Here is a 7,260-nt window from a genome sequence, read left to right as displayed (position 1 = left end):
ACACGCCTTGGAAACGGGAACGGGACACGCCTCGGGAACGGGACGCGGCACCGGGACCGGGACAGGGACAGGGACAGGGACACTCCCCGGGACACGGCACCGTCCACCGGGACCTGGACACGCCCACAGACACCGGGGCACGCCCACCGGGACCGGACCCAGACCGGGACACGCCCACAGGCACCGGGACTCAGACCGGGACACGCCCACATACACCGGGACACGCCCACAGATACCGGGACACGCCCACATACACCGGGACACGCCCACATAATATGGACACGCCCCCAGTCCCGCCCTGTCCCAGCGCCCCCTGGCGGGCGGGAGGACCGAGGAGGGGACACGAAGGGACGGGGACACCGGGGGGAACACGGGGGGGACACAGGGGCGTGGGGACACCGCGGGGGGACGCGGAAAACACCGGGGGGACACGGAAAACACCGGGGGGACACGGCGATCCCGCGGCACACAGGGCTCGGGCGGGGCACAGGGGGGACACCGGGAGCGTGTGGCCTTGGGGACATCTCCGAGCGGCTTTCGCTTCCCCCCAGCCCGTCCTGTGGGGTTGCGGTCTGGGGACACCTCATCAAAATCCTCGAAGACTTTTTGGGGCTTTTCCGTTCCCTTTTCTCCCTTCCCTATTTTTTTTTTTATTTTTTTTTTTAGCATTCTTCCCCCTTCTGAGCCCTTGGCTGGCTCCAGCTCTGCTTCATCCGCGGGGACAGACATTTCCAGCGAGGACTGGGGTGAAAGTGGGATTTTCTCGCCTATTTCTCATCATTAATTAATTGTCCTGCGAGCGCCGCGGGCACAGAGGCGCTCCCCGAGCCTGGCAGCTCGGCTTTTCCCGAATTTCCCGTGTTCAGCCTCTCCCCAGAGCATCTCCGGGAATGGGGAACTCGGCTGGGATGCTCTAGATGGCAGCAGCCTCCTTCCCTTTCCCCTTCCCACATTCCCGGCTCTTCATCCACCTCTGACCCCTCCTCCTCCTCCTCCATCCCCCCTCTTCATCCTCCCTGGGTGTCTCCTGTGCAATTCAGGTTTTGGAGGGGTTGGAGCACCCCGGGACGCTGGAATTGTCCTGTGCTGGGAACGGGACAACGTTCCTGGTCCTGCACGCCAGCCCGCAGCTCCCACCCTGCTCAGGGACCCAAAATCCCCCCAGCTTGACCCAAAATTCCCCTCCAATGTGGCCCAAAATCCCCCCCCCAATTTGACCCAGAATTTCCCCCCAGTTTGACCCAAAATCCCCCCCCAATTTGACCCAAAATTCCCCCCCAATGTGACCCAAAATTCGCCCCAATTTGACCCAAAATTCCCCTCCAGTCTGACCCAAAATTCCCCCCCATTTTGACCCAAACCCAGTGACACCCCAAAAGCCCATGAAAACCCCAAAACCCAGTGAAATCCCAAAACCCCGGTGACACCCCAAAAACCCTGCAAAACCCCAAAACCCCCTGAAATCCCAAACCCCCAAGAAACCCCCAAAACCCCGTTAAACACCAAAAACCTTGTGAAATTCCAAAACCCTGCAAAACCCCAAAAACCCCATGAAATCCCAAAAACCCCATGAAAACCCCAAACCCGTGTGTCCTCTCAGCGCAGCCTCCGGGGGATTTTAGGCATAAAAACCCCGAGAGCAGCCAAACAAAACTCTGATTTCGTGCTGCGCTGCAGGACCGGGGGCAGAGCGAGCGGCGTCGGCAGCCGGGTGCAATCCTGGCCCCCTCCCCCGGAATTTGGGGCCGATTTTGTCATCCCGGCCCCGCTGCCTCTGCCCGGGCCTGGCAGATGCTGCGGGCTGATTTTCGGGCAGGGGGGAATCGGCTCCGAGCTGAGCAGCAGCGAAGTCTGGCGTTGTTTTTAGATTTTTTTCGAGTTTTTTGGGGTTTTCTTTTGTTCTTTTGGTGATTTTTTTGGGGTTTGTTTCAGGATGGGTTTTTGGTTTTGTTTTTTGGGTTTTTTTTTTGTTTTTATTGGGATTTTCTTTGGTTGGTTTGGATTTTGGGGTTTTTTTGTTGTATTTTTTATTTTTTGGTTGGTTGGGTTTTTGTGGGGTTCTTTTAGGGGTTTTTTGTTTGTTTGTTTTTTTTTTTTCATTTGTTTGGGGTTTTTTTGTTTTGTTTTTGTTTGTTTGTTGGTTGTTTTTGTTGTTGTTGTTGTTTCACTTTTTGACCCAAAATTGGGTTCCTCAGCACTGCCCACCCCAGGCAGCAGCTCCGGGTGACACCTGGATTTTCCAGAGATGGATGGGATGAAAATGAGGATGGGGAGAGGAGGAGGAGGAACCACTCCAGGTGGGAACAGCAACGTTCCTGCTCCTCCACCCCAGCCCAGCCCAGCCCAGCCCAGCCCAGCCCAGCAGCTCCCACCCATTTTTCCCACTTTTTGACCCAAAATCGGCCTCCTCAGCAGCGCCACCCCGGCCGCAGCTCGGGTGACACCTGAGGTGACAGCTGGCTTCGCAGAGCCGCGGACCTTGCCCCGCTGCCCGCGGCCCAGCCCCGGGAACAGCTGGGAAACAGCCGGATTTACCGGATGAGGGATCCTTCCTCCTCCTCCTCCTCCTCCTCCCCGCCGGGGGCTGGAGCTGCGAACAAAAGGAGGAAAATCATCCGGGATGGGGACAGCGCTGTTTGCTTCCCGCGAGCTGGGAACGGCCTGCGCTTCTGTCCTTGAGGCCGTTGTGGCTTCCCCCTTTGAAAGGAACATTTCGGGCGTGGGAGGAACGGGGATTGAGACCCCGGAAATGCCAAAGAGCCAAAGCGGAGAGGAGGAAGGAAAAGTGGAGGAAATGGGGAGATCCAGCTTGTTGTGGTGTGAGGAATGGTCACAAACCCCATCTTTGGGAAGAACAAATCCCATTTTTGGGAAAAACAATTCCCCTCTTTGGAAAAAGTAAACAAATCCTATCTTTGGGAAGAACAAATCCCCTCTTTTGGGAAAAAGAAACAAATCCCTCCTTTGGGAAGAACAAATCCCATTTTTGGGAAGAACAAATCCCACCTTTGGGAAAAACAGATCCCACCTTTGGGAAAAAGAAACAAATCCCACCTTTGGGAAAATCCTTGCTTTCCTTTCTCCTCTCTCTGGGTCACTGCTGGGACTCAGTGACCTTAGCGGGCTTTCCCAACCTGAACAATTCCCCTTTTTCCACTTTTGCCGATGTTCTGGACGCTCAGCTCTGGCTGGACTCAGACCTGAGGCGTCTGCAGCTCCTCGCAGACGCAGATCTGGGAATTGTTTCAGGAAGAAGCCGAGCGGGCACGACGGACCGGGAGAACAAGACGCATCACGTTCCCTCAATGATAATGAGGGAATGAAATTAAAGCACCCAGGAGACCAAAGCTCCCCTTCCTTCCTTCCTTCCTGCCCTCCTCAGGAGCAGCATCCCCTCCACGGCAGCAATTCCTGCCTGAGCTGTCACCCGTGGACGATCCAGAAATGAATCACGCCCAGAACTGGGGAACGCGGCTCAGATAATTCCTAAAGCTGTTGTTTCAACCCAATAAAACCGCGTGTAACAACAAGGGGCATCCCATAATTTGTGTTAATTCCGGAATTGCTGCTAATTCCGGCCCAATTAGGAGATAAAACACGGCGGTGGAGCCGCTTATTAAATTACAAATCATCCCGGCTAAATCCGAGGATTATTTAACACCGAGGGTTTGGGGAAGGCGCGCGGGAAACTGCGCCGGAATAACGATGTCAGGGGAGCAGAGCGTTAATCAAAGTAATGAAAACATAAATTAGGGGAGGCTGGGCCAATAAACAGGAAATAAATAGGGTTGGAGGGAGAGAAATACATAAAGCAGCAGCATGGAAGGATAAACCCACGGTGTTCGGAGCGCTGTAAATTCCCAACCGTTTTCCCCGGGATTGGATTTTCGGGGCTGATTTGCGGCCGTGTCCCGGCGAACCGGGGAGATGATAAATACAGAAGATTTCCCGCACCCCCAGCTGCCAGCCAAACCCTCCTGGGGGACTCCGAGGGCTCCCAGGTTCCTTCTGGAATTTCTGCCCTGCCAAGGGACGAGACCCGGCCACTCATTCCCAGGAAATGGAGCCAAAATAAGGCATGAAATGAAAATATTGGGATTTAACTCCGACCTCACTCCGTTCTGCCTTTGGGGGGGAGAAGGACGGCGAGCAGGGTCAGATGGATCTGTGAATCCCCTTTAGGATTTGGGAGCAGGGTCAGATGGATCTGTGAATCCCCTGTAGGATTTGGGATGTTGGTCAGATGGATCTGTGAATCCCCTGTAGGATTTGGGAGCAGGGTCAGATGGATCTGTGAATCCCCTGTAGGATTTGGGAGCAGGGTCAGATGGATCTGCGAATCCCCTGTAGGATTTGGGAGCAGGGTCAGATGGATCTGTGAATCCCCTGTAGGATTTGGGAGCAGGGTCAGATGGATCTGTGAATCCCCTGTAGGATTTGGGATGTTGGTCAGATGGATCTGTGAATCCACTTTAGGATCTGGGATGTTGGTCAGATGGATCTGTGAATCCACTTTAGGATCTGGGATGTTGGTCAGATGGATCTGTGAATCCACTTTAGGATCTGGGATGTTGGTCAGATGGATCTGTGAATCCACTTTAGGATCTGGGATGTTGGTCAGATGGATCTGTGAATCCACTTTAGCATTTGGGAGCAGGGTCAGATGGATCTGTGAATCCCCTGTAGGATTTGGGAGCAGGGTCAGATGGATCTGTGAATCCCCTGTAGGATCTGGGATGTCGGGAAGGAATTCCTGCCAGGAGGGCGCTGAGGCCAGAACTGCCCAAAGGCAGCGGAGCTCGTTAGGGAGCCGAGATCAATTAATGATTGTCCAGGGAGCCGAGCGAGCGCGGGCAGGAGCGATAAGAGGTTGATAAGGCAGAGCTGGCGGGGCTGGAGCCCCCGGGGGCGGCCGGGACTGGTGACCCCGAGCCGGGAGGGGCAGCGGGAGCACCGGCAGGGACGGGACCGGTGACCCCGCTCCGCTCCGAGCCGGGAAGGGCGGCGGGAGCACCGGCAGGGACGGGATCGGTGACCCCGAGCCGGGAGGGGCGGCGGGAGCACCGGGAGGGACGGGATCGGTGACCCCGAGCCGGGAAGGGCAGCGGGAGCACCGGGAGGGACGGGATCGGTGACCCCGAGCCGGGAGGGGCGGCGGGAGCACCGGCAGGGACGGGATCGGTGACCCCGAGCCGGGAAGGGCGGCGGGAGCACCGGCAGGGACGGGATCGGCCGGGCCGGGAGCAGGATGAGGGAGCAGCGGCGTCCCCGGGCTCAGGGGCACCTCAGGGGGTGGGAAATGGATTTGTGGAAGATTTGGTAGGGCAAGAAACGCGTGGTTTTTGTATTATAATTGAATAATACATAGAGTTATATAATATTTGTATAATGAATATATATAATTTTATATATTTATAAATAAAATTATAGATTTTAAATATGGAAATTAAATATATAAAATTTTAAATATTGAAAGTTAAAATATATAATATAATATAATATAATACAATATAATATAATATAATATATTTACATTATATTATATTTACATTATATTATATTTACATTATATTATATTATATATACTTATATTTTGCATTATAATGAAGAAATAGTTGGCTTCTGGTTGTGATAGTGTGAATTATAACGTCTGTACTGTCTCACCCTTCTCATGGGACTAAAAATAGAATAACGGGAGGCATTCCCAGCAATGAGGGGTGGGAAAGGAAAGGGGTGGGGGGACCCTCATTGCTGGGTCTGAAATGGGATGGGGAGGGAGTGGGATGGGATGGGATGGGATGGGATGGGATGGGATGGGATGGGATGGGATGGGGATAGGAATGGGATTGGGATGGGAATGGGATTGGGATTGGGATTGGAATGGGATTGGGATTGGGATTGGGATTGGGATTGGGATTGGGATTGGGAATGGGATTGGGAATGGGATTGGGAATGGGATTGGGATGGGGTGGGAATGGGATTGGGATAGGTTGGGATAGGATGGGATTGGGATTGGATTGGGAAGGAACGGGATCGGCGTGGGGCGCTGGCAGCCTCCACCGGGGCAGGAGCCCCCCGCATCCCCCGCGGGGCCGGGGCCTCCCTTGGGCTGCCGGGGTGGGGCTGCCCGGCCCCGGGAGCTGCCGCCTTCCTCAGGCCTCTTCCTCCTTCTCTTAATGAGCTCTGATTTGCATGGGGGACGTGCCCGGGCACGGCCGCGATCCCGGGCCCGTCCGGGCGGGGAGAAGCCGGGAGCAGCTCCGGGCTCGCGGGGCAGCTCCAGCCCGGGCAGCTCCTGGGGGTCCCGGGGGCTCCAGGAACCCCGGGAAAAGCGGCCTCGGCCTCGGGGGGGAGCAGGGAGGAGGAGGAAGGACCGGGATGGTGCCCCTGCTCAGGTTTGGGGACCCCGGTGTGACCCCCAGAGCCTCTCGGGTGCCTGGCAGGAGGGGGAGCAGGGCACGCTCAAGGATGTTCCCCAAATTCCTCGGGTCCAGCTGATGTTTCCCATCCCTGCTCTAGCTGATTTAAAGGCAGATTTGAATGTTTAAAATCTGGATTTGTTTCAAAAGTAAAGGCTCCTTTTGGCAGAAACCCCTTTCTTTTTTTGCCAAAAACCCCAGGAAAGGCTCTCCCGGGACCGCTGGGCCTCGCCCCAGCTTCGCTCCAGCTGGGGGCTGGGGGCTGGGGGCTGGGGGCCACCTCCCCAGGATGAACCATTCCCAGTATAAACCATTCCCAGTACGAACCATTCCCAGTGCAATCCATTCCCAGTACGAACCATTCCCAGTGCAATCCATTCCTGGGATGAACCATTCCCAGTATGAACCATTCCCAGTGCAATCCATTCCTGGGATGAACCATTCCCAGTATGAACCATTCCCAGTGCAATCCATTCCTGGGATGAACCATTCCCAGTGCAATCCATTCCCAGTACAATCCATTCCCAGTATAAACCATTCCCAGTATGAACCATTCCCAGTACAATCCATTCCCAGTGTGAACCATTCCCAGTACAATCCATTCCTGGGATGAACCATTCCCAGTACAAACCATTCCCAGTACAAACCATTCCCAGTACGAACCATTCCCAGTACGAACCATTCCCAATACAATCCATTCCCAGTACGAACCATTCCCAGTACAAACCATTCCCAATACAATCCATTCCCAGTACGAACCATTCCCAGTACAAACCATTCCCAATACAATCCATTCCCAGTACAATCCATTCCCAGTACGAACCATTCCCAATACAATCCA

This window comes from Passer domesticus, chromosome 31, assembly GCF_036417665.1.
Source record: "Passer domesticus isolate bPasDom1 chromosome 31, bPasDom1.hap1, whole genome shotgun sequence".
NCBI classification, from domain to species: Eukaryota; Metazoa; Chordata; class Aves; order Passeriformes; family Passeridae; genus Passer; species Passer domesticus.
Note: the sequence above shows the minus strand (reverse complement) of the source record.